Source organism: Panthera uncia, assembly GCF_023721935.1.
Source record: "Panthera uncia isolate 11264 chromosome B2 unlocalized genomic scaffold, Puncia_PCG_1.0 HiC_scaffold_24, whole genome shotgun sequence".
Lineage (NCBI taxonomy): Eukaryota > Metazoa > Chordata > Mammalia > Carnivora > Felidae > Panthera > Panthera uncia.
This window is the reverse complement of record NW_026057580.1, coordinates 51,538,230-51,562,548: the sequence shown is the minus strand read 5'-3', so window position 1 is coordinate 51,562,548 and position 24,319 is coordinate 51,538,230. Positions and strand designations below refer to the sequence as shown.

The window sequence follows — 24,319 nt, the reverse complement described above, 5'->3', positions numbered from 1 at the left end:
GTATTACATTCACATTATGCATAAAAATGAACGTTTACACCATAAAGCACCTGGACATTAATAGACAAGATTAAGAAGTGAGAATAACATTCTACTCAGAACTTTAAAATAGTAATTGTTTTCAAGTAAAAAATTTACGGTAAATGAAGGAAATATGCTTACTTTTAAACTTGTCCTGCATGTGTGTTTCCTTCCACCATGAAAATATAAGAGCATTTTATCTGTTCTACAAGGACACTTTGATAAGAATACCAAGTCTTCCTACTGGTCTGGGACAATCATGCCCTCTTACCAAGTGCAGGAATGATTTTATTTTTGGCATTTTGAACACCTTGTGGGCAGCAGCAGAAAAAGAAGCAGTTGTTCATCTCCTCAAAACAAAATAAAATAAAAAGTCTTAGAAGCAGGCTCACTAAAATCTAATGACTGGAAAAGCAAGCAGGCTGAATCTAATCTTTTCATTAAATTGCCTAGCTTCAATTACTCTAACTGGGTTACAAGTGCCCCAAATATATTTGAATAGGTGACTGCCAGTTTCTCACAATCCTCTTCTTTCAAGGTGGTGTAGCTATTCCCAAGCTTCATCACTATGTGAGGGCTGTATCCTGGCTGAGCAGATGGGCAGACAGGAGAACCAAGAAGAGCCTGGGCTCGGCCTCTCTCAAGTAGGTGAAGTTTCATTCGGAAGAAGGGGAAACAATATTGAAAACAACGGCAGCAGAGATGTGTCTAAAAAGGATTAATAAAATAACATTTATGCTGGATGATGAATTTCACTAAAACTCTGAAGGCTCTGCACACAATTGTTTCGAACCTGATATTCCTTATGAGGTTTTCCTACTTTGTACCAATGATTATTCTGTATCTACCTCGGAGTTGTGGTAAGTGATGTGTTGATGGAGTAAAGCACTCTGCTCTTCTTCGTGAAAAAGATTGTTTTTATCTATTAAAAACATGGTTCTTGTATTTTTATGTAAAATAAGGCCATGCACTGTCACTATAAACTTGATTTACATGGGCTTTTTTATAGGTCTACATGTTCATAGTCAAGGAGCAAAACCTATTTGGTGGGAGGCACTGACATTTTGATTGTAGGAAGAAGGAAATGGCAATAATTTCTCAGAAGCTGGGCAGATTATAAAAGAGATATAGAAAATGCGACCCAGGCTGATACTGTAACACCTCTAAAACACAGATGGTTGGCAGAACTCTGATAAGATGTCCCCCCACTGAATAAAAGTACAAAGATTGAATAAATCAAATGCCCACCATTGTGAACCAGCAAGCACATGGAACCATTTTCCCTCCATTCCATTCCTTGTTCTATACGGACACAAATTACATGACCTCAGGCAAAATGAAGAAGCTGTGTGTGATAACCCCCCAAAACTCCCTAACCTTTTCAAATTCAGTAAGGTATTTCATGATAACAGCTCTCCAGTTAGATATATACAAATTGCCTGCAGCACAAATAATTGTTCTGACTAGCTGCACACTTGCTCTATCCTCACAACTGACTTTTTAAAAATGTAGGATATGTGGATTCTAGATAATAAACATAACAACTACTAAATGTCCCCAAAGTCATCATTGAAGGTGTTATCAAAGAAAGTTTATAGCACATGTAAAAAAATGATGGACATATTTATTCTTTTTTTGAAATGAGAGACCAAATAGCTAACCATAATTATACGTTGAAGTTGTTTCAAGACAATGATAGAACGGTGCCATCCACTGAAATATTCTGAAAAAAAATCTGTTTTATATATTCTTCTAAGTGTCTTCAGAACGCGTTATTATCTGTAGTCCTCACTTTGTCTGGTAGCCCAAATACCAAAGAAAAATGTAGTCAGCATATCATAGAATATATTATAAGAATGTTATTAGCTGGTTGAGATATACATAAACTATATTTCCTTTGTTACAAATTATGTATATTAGAATACCAGAAAATTTTCCCTACTAAAGTCAGAATTATGCAGTTAATTTTCATAACCTAGTCTTAGTGAGGAAAAGAGGGAGCCTCTCTTTGAAGTAGGCTTGGGCTCCAGGCCTGCAGAAACGACTAGAAAAAAATTTTAAAGAATAATAAGAAGATAAAAATATTAGACAATAAGCCTCTTACTCTATATTCCTTACTGCTAAAAAATTACACTACAGTCGAAAACCAATTCTATTGGGACAAGGCCACCAGAATTTCTGACAGTACAAAATCAGGCAGCATTCCTGTTTCCAGGCACATACTCTCTCCTGTTTACCATATCCATCCCCCAGGTCAAATGAGATGGTATAATAAATAATTTGTCTGGTCTTTGTCCTGAGTCCTGATAGGGAGCATCAATAGCCCTTAGAATTTCTTGAATGATGAGTGTCCTTGTTATGCTAATGAGGTGACTCACTGTAAGGTTAGTTAGCTTCAGGATAGGGGCTAGTCACCAGAAAAACCAACAAACAACCTGCTTAGAGGGCCTGAACTTTCAGCTGCCTGATCTGTGGGAAGGTGAGAGGGGCCACAGATTGATTCAATCATGCTTACATAATAAAATCCCAAAAACTCTGGAGGAGGAGGCTCGGTATAGCTTTCTGGTTGGTGAACACATCAGTGTGCAGGAGAGGGAGGGTGGGGGGTGGGGGAGACATGACCTGATTCCACAAGAAGAGGGCACAGAAGTTCTGTGATCCTTTCCAGGTCATGCACTATGTGCATCCTTTATAATTAAATTGTAATCATAAATATAGTACTTTCCTGAGTTCTGTGAGTCACACTGGCAAATTATAGAAACTGAGAGGGTCATAAGAATCCCCAAATTTGCATCCAGTCATTCAGACATGTGGGTGAGATAGGGATACCCTGAAAGCTGTAGATGATGTCTGAAGTAAAAAAGGGGTAGGGGGTTTAACCTATGGAGTCTGTGCTAACTTCAGGTAGTTAGTGTCAGAATTGAATTGCAGTGTATCTAGTAGGTGTTAGACCAATTAGGGGTGAAACAGTAAGTGCAAATATTTTAATAAGATTAAGTTTCTAAAGAAAGATCATTTGAATAAAGAAAACTATGGAAATCTCTAAGTATTTGTGAAAGCAAAGAAAAAAAAAGTTAAAAGTTCCCATCACATTTATCCTTCCTGAAAACCAAAGTGCACAAATAATTAATCCAAGAGTAGGTAAAATATATTGTATATAGGTTGTATGACTAGAACTTGGAAAATTTTCAAACTGAAAGATGTATATCTCTTCTATCAATATAAAAAGAAAGAATCAGAAACTCTGTAAATGAAAAGATATAATAAATAAGAGAATAAATATAACTCATAACATATTATGGCCAGACTGTACATAACTGATGTTTAACAAAAGAGAAGGCATTTGAACTTGAACTTGACGCTATTATCAAGTGTGCCACATTGGATTTATGCCACATGAGATTACTAAAATAGGAATATGTCTCCTGTTCTAGGGTATAATCTCACACACACACACACACACACACACACACACATTTGGTATTCTACTTAATAATATTTGTATAATTATAATATTATCAATGCTGTTTATTGGTTTTCAATTTTTATACTAACTGATATATATGCAGTACTTAATGTTGGTGGCACATTAAAATTGCTTAAGTATCTTATGAAAAATAGTAATTCATAGGCTCAACACCAGAGATCGTGATCTAATTGGTCTGGGATGAGACTTGGCATCAACATTTTTTTTTAAACATTCATAGATGATTAATACACAGCTAAGGTTTAGAACCATTGAAATAATAGCATGGGAGACTTAGTTATACAGAATGAAATGTAAAGGTTACAAACCTTGATGAGGTAAAAGAAAAGAATGGTGTGGCTGACAGAGGTTTGGGAGCAGGGTAGACAAAAATGATGGACAGAGGATAAGTTTAGCAATGTACTCAACATGGCAAAAGCCAGTGATGTCTACTTAATGTAAATAAAGAAACAGAAATTGAAGTACATTATTTAAAGTTATGAAGATAACCACCAGAAGCCTTTAAAAAACTGCAATGGGCTAATTAGGAAAATCTAAGTGATTAGTTAGTAAAGGTGGTAAAAGATAGATAAAGAATCTAAAATTGATTAATCAAGAAACAGAGGCAAGATATCTGCACCCCCATGTTCATAGCAGCATTATTTACAGTAGCCAAGACATGGAAACAACTTAAGAGTCTATTAATGGATAAACAGAAAATGTGATACACACACACATACACACAGTCTTCCTCCTTCCCTCCCTCCCTCCCTCTCTCTCCCTCTCTCTCTCTCTCTCTCTCTCTCTCTCTCTCTGCAATATTTTCAGCCATGAGAAAGGAAATCCTGCCATTTTTGACAACATGAAAGGAACTTTAGGCATTATGCTAAGTGAAATAAGCCACCAAGAGAAAGACAAATACTGTATGATCTCACTTATATGTGGAAACTAAACAAACAAAAACAATGATCTCATATAGATACAAAGCAAACTGGTGGCCTCCAAAGGCAGGAATGGGGGATGGGTGAAGTGGGTGAATGTAGTCAAAAGGAACAAACTTCCAATTATAAGATAAATAAGTTTTGGGGATATGATATACAGCATGGTGACTATAACTAACAATAATTTTCTGCATTGAAACTTGCTAGGTTGGTATATCTTAAAAGTTCTCATCACAAGAAAAAAAATGTGTAACTATGTCAGGTGATGGATGTGAACTAAACTTACTGTGATAATTATTTCCCAATATATGCATATATCAAATCATTCATTTTACTGTACAAGACTAATACGATGCTATATGTCAATTATATGTCAATCAAAAAAAAAAAAGAAATAGAAGCATAAGCACTTCAGAATTATGTTTGTTTTCAACAGAAGAGCTAAATACATAATTAAAACATGGTCACCCCTGGAAAATGATCCTTGGAAGGGGTAATGGAGCTAAATTTTTGCTTTTAATTTTGCACATTTGGTGAGGTGTAATTACTTTTAAACTATGGTCATGTGCTGCATTTAAAATTATTTTATTAAAACAGTATTTCTCAAAGCTGCTATCTAACTTTGTGATTACAAGTCATGAGCAATTCTGTAAAATAAAGTAGCAAAAAGGATGTAAAGTCATGCACAATATTATATCAATCTTTTCTTTTGAAAGCAAAGGCCAGAATTTAACCATCATACCTTCTCTTTGTTAACTCATCAAGTTAATATGACACTGTTATTCAACTTGAACCAAAAAACATACACTACAATTATTTTATAGTACTTGCTGCAACCCATTCTAGACAAGCTTTTTAAATACTTTATATATTCAGCATGTAAAACAGACACACATTTTACCAAAGCCATCAGATTCTTATAAAGGATTTTTTTTTTTAATTTTTTTTTTCAACGTTTTATTTTATTTTTGGGACAGAGAGAGACAGAGCATGAACGGGGGAGGGACAGATAGAGAGGGAGACACAGAATCGGAAACAGGCTCCAGGCTCTGAGCCATCAGCCCAGAGCCTGACGCGGGGCTCGAACTCACGGACCGTGAGATCGTGACCTGGCTGAAGTCGGACGCTTAACCGACTGCGCCACCCAGGCGCCCCTCTTATAAAGGATTTTTAAAGAAATCAATATTACTATTGCCTATTCATGATATACAATTTCTATAGCTCAAGTACAAATAAGTGAACATTTTTTTTTCTAGACTAGGCTATTGCCCATTGTTCATTCTTCCCTTTTGGTTATTATGGTCTAAAAATAATATTCCTCTATAGAGGAAAAAGAATATTTTTTGTGGCTGAGTTGGCAAATACTTCAGCGTATTAAGACATAGTAGATCCTCAATCAAAATGGATTGAAGTCCCTTCAAAACAGACAATTCCCAAGGTTTTGTAGCTCACATGTAAGTGACATAATTCCTAAATTTTTTCTTTAAGTATTTTACCCTTCCTGGTCATTACTTTTATTATTAATAATAGCAACCTATGGCTGCATAGTGCATTATAAAATGTTCACAAAAAAAATTTGAAATATATTATTTTAGGTAATCCCACATATAGCACATAGAATTGATAGTATATCCTCACTTTAAAAATGATGAAATTGAGATTGAGTGTAACACTTTTCTAGAAATCTACAGATTTTAATGAGAAAACAGAATTTTAAACTAGTTCTGCCCTTCACTCCCAGCTCATGCTTCTTTTCTCACTTCATGGGCTTGAAAGGAATAACTTGTTTTGCAACTCTCATGCTCTCATGTATCAGCCATTGGGTAGTTGTTTTTGTTTTTTTTTTTTTAATTTGTTTTGAGTTGTTACTTATTTGAGAGAGACAAAGACAGCATGAATGGGGAGGGGCAGAGAGAGAAGAAGAGAGAGAATCCTAAGCAGGTTCTGAGCTGCCAGCAGAGACCAATGCAGGGTTCAAACTCATGAAACCATGAGATCATGACCTGAGCTGAAACCAAGAGTCGGACACTCAACCAACTGAGCCACCCCACCACTCTGACCATTGGGTAGGTTATCCAATAGAAGGTAAAACCATGTTACCTGTCCTCATTAAACACTTATATTCCAGTAGAGAGTTATATCCTTGCAAATTTTCCATCTCAGAATGATGTGGAGGTGCAAAATGATAATCTAACCTATTTTTACCAGAATATTCAATGTTCTTAGATTAAATGTAAGGTCATTTGCCTTACAGCATTTAGAAATATATTTCAGTGCAATGAAGATGAATTATTAAGTACTGACAATAAACAAAGCATTCAGCTAAAAATTTATGGACAATTGGTTATGTTTTTCCCTGCTGCTTCGTAGGCCTCCACCCATTGAGGTTGATGCACTCAGTGGCTGGGTGACTACAATTTCAGAGTTAAACGGCAAAGTGTACATTAAAAATTACATTACTTCAGCTTCAATAGTTGTGAGTACCAAGACTTTCATTGGCATGAGATAAATTTAAAAGACACAAATTCCCAAAACTTCCCTTTAAATATCAAAAACAGAGGCTGTCACCCCAACAGAACAAGGATTTCCTAATAACATAAATTAGAGAAGGTACTAGATACAAAATGCTTATAATTTCATCTGTCCCATGAGGAGGTAAAAAATCCTTTCTGGGATGGATTGGATACAAAATTGGCAAAAGAAGATGGTAGGAAAAATAAAAGAAGGTAGTGGGAGAACGAAGGAAGCAAGAAAGTTGTGATTTGTGATCTGAGTATGTGGCCTCACCCTACTCCTCCTTCTGGAATTTGAAACTCCAGGATGGTGGTGGGGTGGAAAATAAAACCCAAATCCTGGGAGAGAGGTGGCTTCTTTCCAACTGCTCCTCAATGGGGAGCACCTTCAACAAGAGCCAACATGGAGGCCTGGTCAGCATCAGGAGATAAACAAGGCTCTGTAGAATAGATAAGTGGCCACAGGATAAACCAGCAGTGGTGACAACAGTACTAGATATGGGGAGAACAGAGACAATATGTTAGTCTCACCTGCCATTTGGAAGAAAGAAGAGAGGGAAGAAGCCTGGATTCAAATATTTACAGAAAAAATATTAAAGGTTCAAGATTATGGTGTTTTTAAAAATTTTACCTTTTTTACAGCCATCAGGAATAATAATAATAATAATAATAATAATAATAATTAGTGATACAACAGCAAATTGAATTGAGTTATAGAAAATAAGATTGCATTTCTACTCATCTGAGAGTGAAAATTACAGCCATGCTACTTTATAAATGGAAGTAAAATGGGTTGTGACAAACAGCTGAGCTAAAGACTATAGAGAGAGAATAACCAATATAAAATTTTTGTTTTGATATGTTAGAATATTGAATGTCAAATCCAGAATTTAAATATGAAGAAGTCAAAAGTATCTATGTTTATAAACCAACGAAAGGCAATACAGTAAGTTTCAGCTCTTAATTCAACTTTTTGGTAGAATCTTAAAAAGATTATATATTCTCACACCTTTTTGAAATAAGCTGTATCATAACGCTGGCTTGGTACTTCTGATTCTTTAAAACTGGTGCTCTAGTTTAACAGTGAAATTTTTAATTTTGAAACTTTTAATTCTTGGAATGTTCCTCTCTGAGAATTAATTCAATAGCTGTTAGATTGATATGGGTCACAACTGGATGTATCACTAGGATTGTCTCCCATTTCTTTTGCTTTTGCTCATTTGGCAATAGCCACACATACCTTGAGATTCTTTAAAAAGACTCCTGCCTTAAAGCTTCTGTGCTGTCTGTTCCTTTTGCTTGGAATTATCTTCCCAAAAATATCAATATAATTAACCCCCTGCACCTCCTGTAAGCATTTGTTCAGATAGCACCTTGTCCATGAAGTCTATTCTCCCCAGCTTTGAACACAGCAATCTGACCCACAATCTGGTACTACTGATCCCTCTCATCATGCTCTACTTACTTGTTTTCAAAACACCCATTACCTTCTAAACACTATGCAATTTGCCTATCCATTACTGTATGCTCCCCACACTCAAACATAAGCCCCAGGTGGGCAGAGATCTTTGTCTTCTTTATTCATTGACAATTCCAAACTAGAACAGCACTCAGAGAAGGTGCTCAATAAATACACAATGAATGAAAGAATGTTAACATTTCACATCTAATCTCAAATATTTCTTATATGTAATTTTATCTTCAGAATATATCCTTTCATGTAATAAATAAGAGCTGTTCTCTCAAGTTCTGAAGATCAAAGGGGCCTGAAGGTTTCAGTGACCATCCTAGTCTCTAGACTGTTTCACACTCACTGAGTCCTTATTTTGGAACGTTGGTTCAAAGAGTCTGTAGTTTCAGTCTCAGTCCACTTTGCATTTTTCCTTAAGAAAGTGTTTTTGTGCATAAGGCCCCATCCTTCTATTGTATCGCTTGCAGAGACTGTGAGAACTGACCATAAATTAACGAAATGCCCCAAGATTCCCAAGACTTAGACCCTTTTGCCCATTTTCATTTCACATCTTTTAAAATTCTCACGACCCCCACCTCCACCTTGTTCTCTTGCTGGTCCAGCCTTCCCCAGTAATCAATCCCCTTTGATTTACACCTTCTAGATGACAGGCTTGTCCCCTCCACCCAACTATTTACACTTCTCTGAGAGGCCCCTTCATCCTTTATTTTATAAGGGAGTAGTTTGCAACATGTATCTCCATATTTCCATGCCAATAAGGGTCATCCGCAACCCCTTTTTGTCCCTAAGAACTCTAAAATCAATCGTCTTTCCTCATCCCTAACACTGACAGCTAATAATAGAGACTTTCAGGACGGAAGGGATTAATTCTGTTCATCTTACAAGCATGAGGCAAGATTCTAAAATAATTTAAACAAAGAAATTTTCTTCAAGACATCATTAATTACATTTAAAATTTCAATGCCTTAAATCTTGACCTATAGGAAATCTTGACCTATAGGAAATCTTGACCTATAGGAAAAATTTTATATCAGTCTAAGAACTCCATGCTCATTTTCCTTGTCTGTACCCAATGAAGACTGTGAACTTTAAAAAAAAATCAGAATCCTAACTTTTCAGACACTCAAATACCATCTCCATTCCAACTTCTCTACTCTGCCCTCAATAATCTCACTTCTGGGACCTTTCCCCTTCAGTCTGGTTTTTCAGCTGTTTAATAATCCTTCTTACTTCCCTTGACCCTGCTCCTCAGAGTTTCATCATGATCATTTCAATTTTGCAGCTACTCTTCAGCCACTTCTGCTGGCAGAAAAGTAATTTTTTTTACAAGAATGCAATATATCAGATATCTACATTAAGGTGCAGTGCATATCAAAAGTCTTTTTTGTCTTTTTCTTTTTTTTTATAAAGAAAAATGTCTGGGATGGCCTTGATGATAAGAACAGAAATGATATCAAGCATCTCACTTTATAGAATCTTAAATGTGAAAAGCATTAAATAAAAAAATAAATCACATCATACATATTCTACATGAAGTACATACACACACAAACACGCATACACTCATGTACATATATTAAGAGAGAATAAGGAAAGAAAAAATAAAGGGAGCTAGGTTGAATTCTTCACTAAAACGTAATATCCTCATGCTATCCATGGTGTGTTTTTTTTTTTTAATGAATGAGTGGGATGAAGAAAGAGCAGGGCTTTGGAGTTGTAATTTATTTCTGAGACAGAAGGATAATTGTGCTCTCTAGTTCAGTAAATCTCAGTCTTAGTTGAGTTACAGGAAAGTACTGACAGGACAAACTGAATAGTTGAATTCAGGCGGTATAAATGATAAGGAAGACATTTGAATAAGACACTATTAAGTTCAAAGATTTGAGAAAACTAACATGGCAGTGTGCTGGCTCAAACATACAATCAAACCCATGAGCTTCCACAAAACACAATTTCTTGGTTGTTACTTGACTATTTTTCATACTGATAGATGTTTTGCCCTTGGGGTGCACTGCTTTGCACATAAAGAATGATTCTGCTTTGTTCCCATTAGTTTGAAAGACAAGACAGTGACACTGTGCAGAACAGAGTCCAGTATGAACACTGTATTCAGAACAAACCCACTTTCAAAAGCCCTATTCCGATGATAAAGAAACAGATGCTATTTTTTTTGTGTCTGAATTTGTGATCCCTGCAGTATGAGGGGAAAGACATCGAATGTGTTCCCTGAATAGCAATGAAGTATTGGAAAGCAATGACATTCTAATCACTGCTTCAAATGTCAGTGCAAGGATGCCGTGGGTAGCAGCCCCAGTACATAAGTTAACGGCTTTACTGTAAAGCCACAAGGGAGCAATTAATGGGAAGCTGTTACTAACCTTCATGCATTCCATTGCTCAAGTGTCTAGAGAAAAGGTCTAATTATAGTTCTAACCTTTCCCAATGGGCCATGAATGACTCTCCAAATATAGGATGTTGTGTAAGAAAAACTATGATGAAGACATAGAATTGACATATAATTGAATTTTCTAACACGGTGTACCCATAGTAGAGCAACAAATCATGTTGGTAACTTGATTTTCACCAGTTTTTCATTAGAACAAAAATATTAAACTCTGTGAAAAGATATATGATTAAGAAAAATCGAATAGTTAAACATATGAAACTTCCCATGAAAGATATAGTAGACATAGTATCAGAATATTACATTATATCTTAACTAAAAGCATAACTATTTAAAAGACAAGTATTTTATTTGAAGGAAGAACTAAGACCAATATAGAATGTAAGACTTAGCAGCCCATTAAGCAATGTGATTAAAGGGAATCTGGTTAGCAAAGGATTTTCATTCCCCCCAAATTTCAATAATTAGAAACAACATGAAAAAACATTTGCTTATAACAGAAAAAAAAAAAACTAAAAATGCACTATCACTTTTTAGGGGGCATGCATTTCAAGATGATGGAACATTTGTTGTCTATTCTAGGTAAGATGTCTCTTGAAGACTGCGGAAATTGACATTTCCATGAAGTCCAGAGACCCTATTCATTTACAAAACAGTCATTGAATTCTTTGTGGAAGGAAGCTATACTGAGAAGGATAACAAACTCACTACTTTCAAGAAATATATAATGTATGTAGAGATTGAAGAAAATACTGCATAAATATATGAAGCAAAGATGTAGTGGAAACCCTGTAAGTGCCTAGCAAATACAGTGATACCTGGTACCCAGAAGAAATGCTGAGTCCAGAGGATTGGAGTGATCAGAGATGCTTCCTAATGAAGTTGGGGCAGATGACCTTGCTGAGCATCCAGTCAGGGAGAGGTCATTCCCTAGGTGATCCTTACTTATTCCTCTCCTTGAATACAAAAGGAAGAATTGTTTCCTCCCATTTCATCAAAGAAAAAGCTATAGATCTTTGATAGCCTAAAAAGTCCTACAAGATCAACTCCTCCCCTCCTCCTTTTAAACCCCCTCCTTCTCCCTTTTCCCCCACTTCATTTTTTACTACTTGCTCCCTTGTTCATACTGCTCCAGCCACACTGGCCTCATCCACAAACACTCCAAAAACTCAGGCATATGCTGCCTTAGGACATTTGCACAGCTCTTTGCTCTACCTAGGCCATTTCACTCCGCCTGGACCACTATTCCACTAGACATAGGCATGGCCACTTTCTGCACCTTCTCAATCCATGTCTCCTAACCAGGACTCCTGGCACTCCTTACACACATGTTCCCTTCAGCCTTCTAACATGTATATGTATGTACACATACATACTTACATATACATATACACACTTAGCTACACACACACACACACACACACACACACACACACACTTTAATTATTGTTAATTTTGGCTCTCTCTTGCTAGGATGTAAGCTTCCAACATACTGGAATCTTTGTTTTCTTCACTGATGTATCACAAATCTCTGGAACAATTCCAGGTACAGGACAGATGCTCTGTAAATCTTTGTTGAATTGAATCAAATACTCCAAAGTTTCCAATAAGTAAATGTTAACTATGGATCCATTTTGTGATAAATTGATGAATAGTATACTTCCCCAATTTATAAAAAAAAATCATTTTATTTTTTCATATGTATAATCTGGAGTCACAAGCATCTATTTTTAAGTTGGTTTTCAAATACATTTAATGTCAATCTCTGTCTTTTTTCTTGCAGAACACGTAAATGTAATTGTGGTCATTTTAAAATGCATTAGTTGGATAAAATTATTAGGAAATGAAAATTGGGTAAATACTTACAAATGCTTCCTTTGTTTTACTTTAAATTCCTCAAGTCACTTTTGTAAATATAAACCATATCTGATAATTTGGGGATAAGAATGTTTTAAGAATAATTTGAAAAATATGATAACATATATTTTATCCAACTTCTCATTGACTTTTAACAATGCAATTACATTTTAAAAGCAGTATTATATTGGTATCATTGATATAGATTTAGCAAATTTTATTTACATTTTATTTGTTTTATTTTTTAAATTGTATTTGAGAGAGAGAGAGAGAGAGAGAGAGCACACGAGCAGTGTAGGAGGCAGAGGGAGAGAGAGAATGTTAAGTAGGCTTCACACTCAGCTTGGAGCCTGACATGAAACTAGATCCCACACACTGGGACCATGACATGATCTAAGCCAGAATCAAGAGTCGGAGGCTCTACCGACTGAGCCACCCAGGTGCCCCCAACTTTTCTTTAATTTTTGATTTTTAAAATTGTTTTATTTTATTTTAGAAAGAGAGAGAGAGAAGCAAATTGTATTTACATTTTAGTCACAGGTCTACAGTAACTTTAGTTTGTAAAATTTTTACACATAAATAAACTTTTTGTTTTTTTTCTCTTCTAGGTTATACATACATACATAACATGTGTGTGTGTGTGTGTGTGTGTTTATATATATACATATACTTATTTGTTTGTGGATTTCGTGGATGTTTGCTGTGCTTAACTCCAAAGGGGACCCACATGATGAGTAATATAATAATCATGGGCATATATCCATTAAATCATGTGGCATAATGTTTAAACACTAAGAAAACAAAGTTAATGTAAAACCAGTGATTGGATTATTTCAGCAATGTAAGACAACAATGAGAAGTGTTGCAATGATTTTGCCCCAACTATTCAAAACATTGTCTAGATAACAATAAATTCTTGTTAGGTAAGAATGCTATGTAGTTCATATGTTTTTTTTTAAAGAATATGGCTAGTTCATGTGCCTTTTACATAAGAAAGTGTAAATAAACTATGCCAAAAAATTAGACTCAATTTTTATTATTCATTTATTAATTTAAAAATATTTACTGATCTCCTATTATGTTTCAGATGTTATGCTGAGTTAACAAAGAAAAAACGATAGAGATAAAATTGGCTGAGCATATATTAGAATACTGGAAAGGAGTTTGAACAGAATTTTTGGGACAGAATTTTTAATGGTGAAGCATGAGATTGTACGTAAATATAAGAAACATAAAATAATATCCTATCTCTTTCATGTTATCACAATCCACTTAAGGATATAAAATATTTATAGAAATAACTATAGTGAAAGGCAATGATGATTAATGATACATTAAGAAGAAATGAAGAATTTCAGTGAAAGCAAACCATAAACTTACCTTCAGTAGTTCTGTACCTGATTCTCCCTCTTCTGTTCCATTGATCTATATGTCTACCTTATACTAATAGCACATTGGTTTGATGAGTTCCCCAACTTTGTTTACCTTTTTCAAAAGTATTTTGACTATTAGAGGTCCTTTGTATTTCCACAAAAATTTTAGAATCACCTTGCCAATTTCTGCAAAAAAACTCCCCAAACCAAACCAAAACAAAAAGACACTGAGATCTTGATTGAGATTATGATAGACCAATTTTGAGAAAATTGACAACTAATAATATTGAGTTCCAATTCATGAACTCTTCATTTACTTAAGTCTTCTTTAATTTCTTTCAACAGTATTTTGTAATTTTCAGCGTACAGGCTTTGTACAAACTGTGCTAAATTTATCCCTAAGTAATTTATATTTTTTAAATAAAAATTTTTAATGTTTATTTATATTTGAGAGAAGAGAGAGACAGAGTGTGAGCAAGGGAGGGGCAGAGAGAGACAGAGACAGAATCTGAAGAAGGCTCCAGTCTCTGAGCTGCCAGCAGAGAGCCCGACGCAGGGCTTAAACTCATGAGTCATGAGATCATGACATGAGTTGAAGTCGGACACTTCACTGACTGAGCCACCAAGGTGCCCCTAAGTACTTTATATTTTTAATGCTATTGGATATGGTGTCTTTTTTTTTTTTAATTTTAATTTGAAATTGTTTTTTCCAGTTAGAAATTTAGCATACAGAAATATTATTGATTTGTTTAGTATATACTACCCTTGTATCCTTCAACTTTGTAAATTCCTTTCTTTGTTCTGGTAGCTTTTTCATAGATTCTTTGGAATTGTCTATATATTTTGTGTAGAATTGGTATTATTTCTTTCTTAAAATTTTGGTAGAATTCTCTAATGATTTTATTTGGACCTGAAGTTTGTTCACAGGAAAGCTTTTGACTACAAATTCCATTTTCTTTACAGGTATAAGGATATTCAGTTTATCTATTTCTTTCAGAGCAAGCTTTTAATAGCTTGTATTTTTCAATAATTGTGTCCATCATATATAATTTGTCAAATTTCTGGGCATAATTTTTATCAAAATATGAATTTATTATCAGTTTTTAATATCTATAGGATCTATAGTGATAACCTTTTATCATTCTTAATATTAGTGATTTGTGTCTTTAATTTTTCTTAGTCTCTCTTCAAATAACATGTTACTTTAAATAAGAACTCTACAATATCTCTCCATTTTGATCCTTTTGTCCTTTGATCTCATACATTTTATTTCTACATATGTTTAAACTCCACTATTTTCATCAGCCTTTGAGTCTTTTAAATAGATTTTAAAAAATTAAAAAATTCCATGTGCTTTTACCATCCTACGTGCTCTTTATTTTTTGTATGGATCTAAATTTTTGTCTATATCATTTTCCCTCACCTGAAGAAATTTCCTTGAATATACCTTAAAGTATATGTCTGCTGATCATGAATTATCTCAACTTTTGGGTTTTGTTTTAAATGTTTGCTTTAGCTTTTGAAAGATTTTTGCTGAATACAGAATTCCGGAAGGATAGGGTTTTTGTTCATTTGCTTAGTACTTTACAGATGTTGCACCATTGCTTTCCATCATGCAAAATTCTAATGACCAATCTACTCTCATTCTTCTATTTCTTTTACATGATTTATCTTGTTTCCTCTTGCCGCATTCAGGATTATCTCTATCTTTGTTTTTCAGCACTGTATTAGTTTTCTAGGACTACCATAGCAAAGAAACACAGACTGGGTGACTTAAACAGCAGAAATTTATTTTCTCACAGTTTTGGAGGCTGAAGTCCAAGATCAAGGTTTCAGCAGGGCTGGGTTCCTTCTGAGGGCCTTGAGAGAAGTATCTTTTTCAGGCCTCTCTTCTTGGCTTGTAGATGGCTGTCTTCCCTCTGTGTCCTCACGCTGACTTTCCTTTGTACATTTTTGTGTCCAGATATCCTTTTCTTAAAAAGACATGAGTCATATTGGATTAGTGCCCACTCTAATGACCTCATTTTAACTTAATTACCTCTGTAAAGACCCTATCCCTCAAAAGGGTCACATTCTGACGTACTGAGCTTAGAACTTCAACATATAAATTTGGGAATGGGACATAATTTAGCTCATTACAAGAATTCTGACTAGGATTTGCCTACATACATTTTTCTCTAAGCTCTTTGAATCTGTGATTCTTTGGCTTTCATTAATTTGGACGAATGATTGGCTCTTGTCTCTTTCTAATATTTCTTCTGTCCTGATTTCTCTTGTCTCTCTTTCTGTGACTCTAATTTCCTTTTTACTATATCATTTTGTGTTTTCCAACAACTTTTGGATGCTCTTTACTTACTCCTTATTTCCCCTTTTGTTTCACTTTGGGTAATTTCTAATGATATGTCTTAAGATTTACTGATTATTCCTTCTTTTATGTTCAGTCAGCTAAGCCCATGGAAAGGATTCTTCATCCCCAACATTGCATTTTTCATTTTTAGCATTTCTACTTGACATTGCATTATAGTTTGCATGTACCTGCAAAATTTTCCCGTTTCTTCATGCATATGTTTTCTACTAGAGACTTTAAAATATTGATCATAATTGTTTTAAATTCTCTCAATATTATAATATCTGAGCTTTGAGTCCGATCCTGTTGATTGCTGTATTTCTTGACAATGGCTTAATTTATTTTTTTTATTTTTATATGCTTCAAATTTAGCATTGGATGCCATATAAAAGAACACTATAGCCTGAAGTAAGTAATATTTACACCCACAAAGGTGTATGTCTTTCTCCTGTCAGGTTGTGAATTTGGTGGTGAGGGTAGGGAGTGGGAAGGGGCGAACTGTTGAATAGTGGCATTAAGCTTGGATTTTGTTGTTGCCATAGTTACATTTTGTGCAACTCATATGTCAAATTCCTCCACACATGGATTGTTGCTGTCTTGGAGTTAGACTAAGCAGAGAGTCTCTGAGTGTTGTTCTACTTTTTGCAATCTCTGCACACCGGCACAACAAAAAGGGTATCTTTTCATGTTCTTGCCTCTTCTCTAGCCATCAACTGCTTTTTTTCTTTTTTCAGTTCAAATGCTATGATGTGGGCAGAGAGCATTTTTCAATTCTACTGCATTAGCTTCAGTCATAAACATGTCGTGTACACCTGAGGGATAGAACTTTCTCAGCATTCCTGGCCTTCCTCATTTATGCCAAAATGCTTTCAGTTGGTGAGGATCTTTGTCATGAGTAGCTTTCCTTTTCCTCTCCCAGAGGCAGTGGAACAATAGTTTCTCTCTGTGTAAGACCCCAGGCATGAATGGGTCTCCTTCCCCACCTTCAGTGACAGATGCTTTTACTTTTATCTTTCCCCTGGCAGCACCCAGTCTTTTCTGGGTGTTACTGGGTGTTATATATGTCTAGTTATAGTTACTAATATAACTATAACTAATAATATAATATATATAACTATATATATATAACTATATATATATAAAACTATATTATATATAACTATTATATATATATATAGTTATATAACTATATAACTATATATATAGTATGTATATATATGTATATATATGTATAACTATAGTTATATGTATACAGTTTCTTCCAATCCATGAGCATGGAATGTCTTTTCATTTCTTTGTATTGTTTTCAATTTCTTTCATCAGTGTTTTGTAGGTTTCAGAGTACAGGTTTTTCACCTTTTTGGTCAGGTTTATTCCTCAGTATCTTGTTATTTTGGTGTAAATGTAAATGGGACTGTTTTCTTAAGTTCTCTTTCTGCTGCTTCATTATTGGTGTGTAGAAATGTAACAGATTTCTGTACACTGATTTTGTATCCTGTGACTCTGCTGAATTCATTTATCAGTTCTACTAGTTTTTTTTTTGGTGGAGTCTTTTGGGTTTTTTACATACAGTTATCATGTCATCTACAAATAGTAAAAGATGTACTTCTTCCTTACTGATTTGGATGCCTTTTATTATTGCTTTCTGTTGTCTGATTGCTGTGGCTTCAACTTCCAGTACTATGTTGAATAAAAGTGGTGAGAGTAGATATCCTTTTCTTGTTCCTGACCTTAGGAGAAAAGATCTCGGGTTTTCCCCATTGAGGATGATGTTAGCTGTAGGTTATTTATATATGGTCTTTTTTATGTTGAGGTATGTTCCCCCTAAACCTACTTTGTTGATGGTTTTTTATCATGAATGGATGTTGTACTTTATCAAATGTTCCTTTTGCATCCATTGGAATGATCATAATATGATTCTTACCCTTTCTTTTACTGGTGTGAGGTATCATGTTGACTGATTTGCTCCTCCAAGGGTCTTATGAAATTCCAGTCACCTGGTGGTCTTGAAAACTCAACACTATGATGAGTTTAAAAGTGGTAATTTTGCACATTATATAGCTTTTTCTCACTGTTGGAGAGGAAGTGGCATTCCCTGTGGTTTTTTACATCCTAAATAGAAGTCAAACTTGTACTAGAAAAAACACTGACAAAATATAACCATCCAGATGAAGTGAAGGTAGGACAATAGCCTTTCTTCTACTTCTCTGTAGTTCCACTGCAATCCCCAAGTCAACCCATGAAAAATGGCCTCCATATTGATCTGCAATTCCCACTTCTACTCCTTAATTTAATCTGCAAAGAGTAGTCAGAATAATCTTTTAAAAAAGCATACATCAAATCATGCCCTTGCACTGCTTTAAATTCCTCAGTAGATAAAATGTGAAATCCTTATGATGGTCTATCTAAACTTGCCTCATCTGTTCATGACCCATATCTCAAGCTCCCCTTTTTTCACTTTCCATTGATGCTTTGCTTTTTCTCTGAAAAACTACAACCAATCGCCTACACATTTACCCTCAACACACCCACCCATCCAACCCCTCACTCCCCACCATGACTTTATATGTCTGGTTCCTTCTTATCTGGTTCTTCACATCTCAGCTGAAAAACAGAGATGCCTTTTCTAACCACCTTTTCTCTCTACCAACATTATTCTCCATCTCTGCATATTGTTTGTGAGACTCACCAAAATGTATTTGTGTTGTACTTTGCTTGTTTGCTTTTTCATTCATTTATGGCCTTTCCTCTCCACTGAACTCTTCATGAGGACACAGACTATTTAGGTCTTGTTAACCAGAGCCTATGCTGCACTTAAGACAATGCTCAGCATACCACTCATTCAATAAATATTTTTAATATATTTTTAAATGTTTATTCATCTGTGAGAGAGTGCAAGGAGGGGAGGGGCAGAGAGAGGGGGAAAGAGGATACCTAGAGGGCTCTGCACTGACAGCAGTGAGACCGTTGCAGGGCTTGGACTCACAAACCCGCGAACCTATGAGATCGTGACCTGAGTTGAAGTCAGACACTTAACTGACTGAGCTACCCAGGAGCCTCTCAAGAAATATTTTAGAAAGGAGTATATCTAATCACTATATGTTACTATAGATTAAATTATATACTAAGTACATCCATATAAATAATTTTATTATATTACATATTTACTATAAAATATTCAGACTAATTTAACAATGTATATATGAGCAGAGAAGGGAATTCGTGACAAATGACAGAATTCAACCAAATAGTGGAATAGAATCTAAAAGTTAATCTCTTAGAATCTAGGTGGATTGGCACTTAAATTACCCTAGGTGAGTTTCTAGCCATTTCTTAAAAATAGAAAATATTTGTATAAAGAAATATGCAGGTGAATGTAATTTTCTTGGAAAAAATATCCAGGGATATAAATGAAAGTCAGTTTGCAACCTTCTATTTCATAAGAGTCTGTTCTTCAGGGATTTTTCAACTTCGTTTTGCAGAATCAAGTACCTCAGTTATTTTGAGTAAGCATATGTACTTTTAAGTGGTTATTCAAACTGAATTGCCTGAGTCTTTTAGGGTTTAGTGCTCACTAAATGTTATATAGAACCAGGAAGAAATGGATAGTAAAATTGCAGGGACTCACCAAATTATTAACATTTTATTCTACTGTGAGCAAGAAAATAGCATCAAGTATATTTATATAAAGTAGAATGGTGTCTTAGAATATGTAAATCATCCGCATGTTTGTTGTATGCTCAGGGATACATTGAAAACTTGGTTTAGTTCCTGTTAACATATCGTAAAATAGAAGATTAAAATAAAGTTTACTAATACATCTAAACAAGGCTGTTGATTAAAAGTGACCCAGTGGCCTAAAGGATTTTGTGTCTGCAATTTATTCCAAGTCTTCCCATAAATAGGAAAAAAAAAAAAAAACCTTTTAATCCACCTTCAAAACATTTCAGAACTTTATTTTTCATTAATGCAATGAGTAAGCATGTGAAATTTTATCTCCAGAGGATGTATTTCTTTACAAAAAGCTGAGAAAGTGAAAATGGAATGGTTCGGAAGGCCTCTTTCTGAAGAGATAACTTCTGGGACGAGATAATGTAATATGAGGCAAATCCCACTGATGGCCTAGTTTTGACTTAACTATTGAAGTCATATTACTAAAAATAAAAGAAAATATGTAAAAAATAGGTGGAATTTCTCTGGAATATAATATTTCTATGATCATTAGAAAGTTTAAGACAACAGCAAATAAAAGGCACTTTTAGCCTTAAAAAATATATCAACATCACAACTCAACAATAACAACAAAATCCCAGCCCTATTAAAAAAATAGGCAAAGGACAAGGACTTGAATACATTTTTCCCTAAGGAAGATGTACGAATGGTGACTAAGCACATGAAAAGATGTTCACCATTACTAATCATGAGGCAAATGCAAACCTAAATTGCAATCAGATGTCCTCTCACACTTATTAGGGTGACTATAAAAGAATTAAAAATTAAATTAAATTAAAAATAAGATGAGATAAGATAAAATAAAATAAATATAAAGTAAATATAAAATAAAATAAATAAAATAAAAAATGTTGGCAAAGATATGGAGAAATTGGAATCCATATGCATGGTTAGAAGGAATGTAAACTAGGGCTGCAGCTAAGGAAAAGAGTTTGTCATTTTTTTTAATTAAAAGTAGAATAAACATATTTAAGCATTACTACTTCTGTGTATATACCCAAAAGTATTGAAAGCAGGGTGTGTAAAAGGTATCTGCATATCCATGTTCATGGAAGAATTATTCACAATAACTAAAAGGTGGCAGCAACCCAACTGTTCATCAGTGGATGCATGAATAAAATGTGGTTTATATGTGCAATCGAATATTATTCAACTTTAAAAACTAAAGAAATTATGACACATGCCACAACATGGATGAATTTTGAAGACATCATGCTAAGAGAAATAAGCAAATCTCTAAAGGACAAATATGGTATGATTTCACTTATGTGAGGCTTCTAAAATAATCATTTACAATTAAAAATATATATATATATTTTTTTATATATGAAATTTACTGTCAAATTGGTTTCCATACAACACCCAGTGCTCATCCCAAAAGGTGCCCTCCTCAATACCCATCACCCACCCTGCCCTCCCTCCCACCCCCCATCAACCCTCAATTTGTTCTCAGTTTTTAACAGTCTCTTATGCTTTGGCTCTCTCCCACTCTAACCTCTTTATTTTTTTTTTTTTTTTAATATTTTTAATTAAAAATTTTAAAAGCACAAAAAGATATATACCAACATTATTTTTGGGTATAAATCCTTCAGGCTTATCTAAACTTTAAGATTGTGTCCATTTTACTCATCATCTTATCTCTGAGTTTTAGCACACATTAGCAGTCAATAAATAATCATGATTTAATTTGATAACTGAATGGGTCTCCATATAACCCTCCTCTGAGTTATACCATGTGCTATCATTGGTACTTAAATACAAAATGTTGGTTTACTATCATACCCAGTAGTTCACTATCATCAAGTCCTTTCAGAAATACAGTGGTAGAACTTTCTGGCTGTTTATTGCTGCTTCCCTACTTCAGGCAATTATGCACAGATAAAGACAGATAAGTAAAGACTAGAGTGATTCTATAGTAACCCACATTTAGAACTACAATGATGTCCATCACGTGAACTGTTTCCAAGTGAAAGATCCAGAGATCCAAAGTTCTCTATAGTGTCAAACAGAAGCCTGCCGGTTTAAGCTTATCAGGACCTTCAGATATTAAGCTATAAGTTAAAATGCTGTGGGTAGGGGGTGAAGTGTAGAGAACTAAGAAGAGACAACAAAGGGAAGAATAAGATAATTCTAATAGAGAAGGAGAATATCAGCAAAGCAGAAAGGTAAAAGCGCATAAAACTCACATGTAGAGAGCATCTAAATCCTGGGATTATGCTAGGCATTTTTCTATGTGTCATCTCATTTAATTCTTGCAGGAACCCCACCAATTATAAAACCACCATCTTTACAGATGAAAAACATCAAGATTTATCTTTGAAGATTTCAAGATCCCATGGAAGAGGAATTTTAAATTATGTAGCAGTAAGTACCTTCCATGAGAACCTGTGTTAAACGATCATAACAATAAAAAGTAATTGTGCCAAATACAAATGTTTATACATGTATGTATATAAAGAAAAGCACTCCAGTCAGGCAGGCATCTGTATTTTCTGCCTGTGTACAAGGAGAACTTGTAGCATAGCTTTTTTGTAGAAACAAAAATTCGTTGTTTGTTATGGTTGTTAGGAGGTAACTTAGTCCTTAAACATGTTAACATTAAAAATCTTACTTAAAAATTTGTTGTTTGTTATGGTTGTTATAAGGTAGCTCAGTCCTTAAACATGTTAAAGTGTGGTCCCTAAAATCTATAAGGTTACATGATGATTCCTCTTGTGGTAAGCTTTCAGTTCTTTTCCCATCTTGCATTCATTCCAACTTTACTTTCTCTCCTCTTCCTATTTCCCTTCCTACTCCGTAATTGGTACTTCTCGTTTACAAAAGTAACAACTTCTACACCTTTACAGATCTCTAGCACTTTTCCCTATACAGAGACAGCAGCAGGCGGCTTTACCACCAAGTGACGTGGAAATTTTATACGTCAAACAGGCTGGTGGGAGAGGCCCCTGGAGCCAGAAGAAGATGAACGATGTGTCTCTGTGTGTATTGCCTTGCTTCACAGCAGCTCACAAAGTAAGCATTCATTTTCTTCAGGGGCATTGCTACAAAGCACACTTCTGGAACATTCTTAAGTGTTAAGTCAAACCTCAGTCTTCCAGCAAGTCTGTCTCAGGAGTGGAGAGATGAGTGTAGGCCATGACAAGCAGAAAACTGACTTTGAAGTATTTCTCACTTACGTTTCCTTCATGTCCTTATTTGTCTTTTTTGAAGTGGAAAGTAAAAGGGAAGGGACAACAGTCAGACTGTTACATGAGAGCTTGGAGAAAGAATGCATTTCACAGAAGAAACACTGCAGTTAAACAAAGCAGAAAATGTGAGCCTGAGAGCTTGCAGACACAGGCTCGCCTTCCATCCTATCCAGCCTTCTACAATGATCTGGAACAATATACACAGTCCTAATCCTGCTCTGTTGCCCTTTCAATGGGAGAGGGGTACATTGACTTTTCTAAAATACTTGCCATCGACTTGGAGAGTTGTCAGAATGATTAGTGAAATGATGTAATTGTCATAAAACACTATCTGCCTCCCTCATAATGATAGGAGTACATATGAGACAGTATTCTGGGCTTTCATGAAATCTTGTAGAGTTTTAAAACTTAAAAAATTTAATATCTTAGACTATAGGTGTGGTAGATACAAACAGAAAATGGCTTTTAAAAGTAAATTGATACTGTTATCCCCACATCTAAAAAACATGAACATCATTTGTCCTCGTCAAATGCAGTTGTCATTTTTCAGTTGTCATAGCATCGGAAATAAAATTCTTTGCATACAGTAATGTAATGGCAATGCCCTGAATTTTTGCATTTGCTTTGAAATCTCCTTTAAAATTTTCTACAGTATCTCAATCTGTTATGTTTGATTTAATGAAAACCTTATCTATGAAGCGTGGAATTTTGGAAGAAATTTATTAAATAAAATGATAGGCACAGTGTTTACCAAGATATTCACTTGGTACATATTTTTAAAGTTATTATCATGTTGTAAGTAGTTTACTTACCCAATAAATTACTATAGCAATTTAGATACATGGCATATGTATTGGTTTTCCATAGTTCCAATAACAAACAAGCACAAACATAGTGGTTTAAAACAATGAAAATGTTTTGTTCTACAGTTCTGTAGGTTAGAAGTGCAAGACTGATCTCACTGGGCTAAGATCAAGGTGCTGGCAGTGTTGTGTTCCTTTTGGGA

General features: G+C 34.8%; 1 long non-coding RNA gene across 1 annotated transcript in view; it reads right to left on the bottom strand.

Moving 5' to 3' along the window:
• The window catches only part of LOC125938696 (uncharacterized), a 186,266-nt gene that overhangs the window by 127,460 nt on the left and 34,487 nt on the right, over window positions 1-24,319 (bottom strand). Inside the window, exon 3 of the long non-coding RNA XR_007462771.1 lies at window positions 15,847-16,019. This is a non-coding gene — a long non-coding RNA (uncharacterized LOC125938696). The remainder of the gene's footprint in view (window positions 1-15,846; window positions 16,020-24,319) is intronic.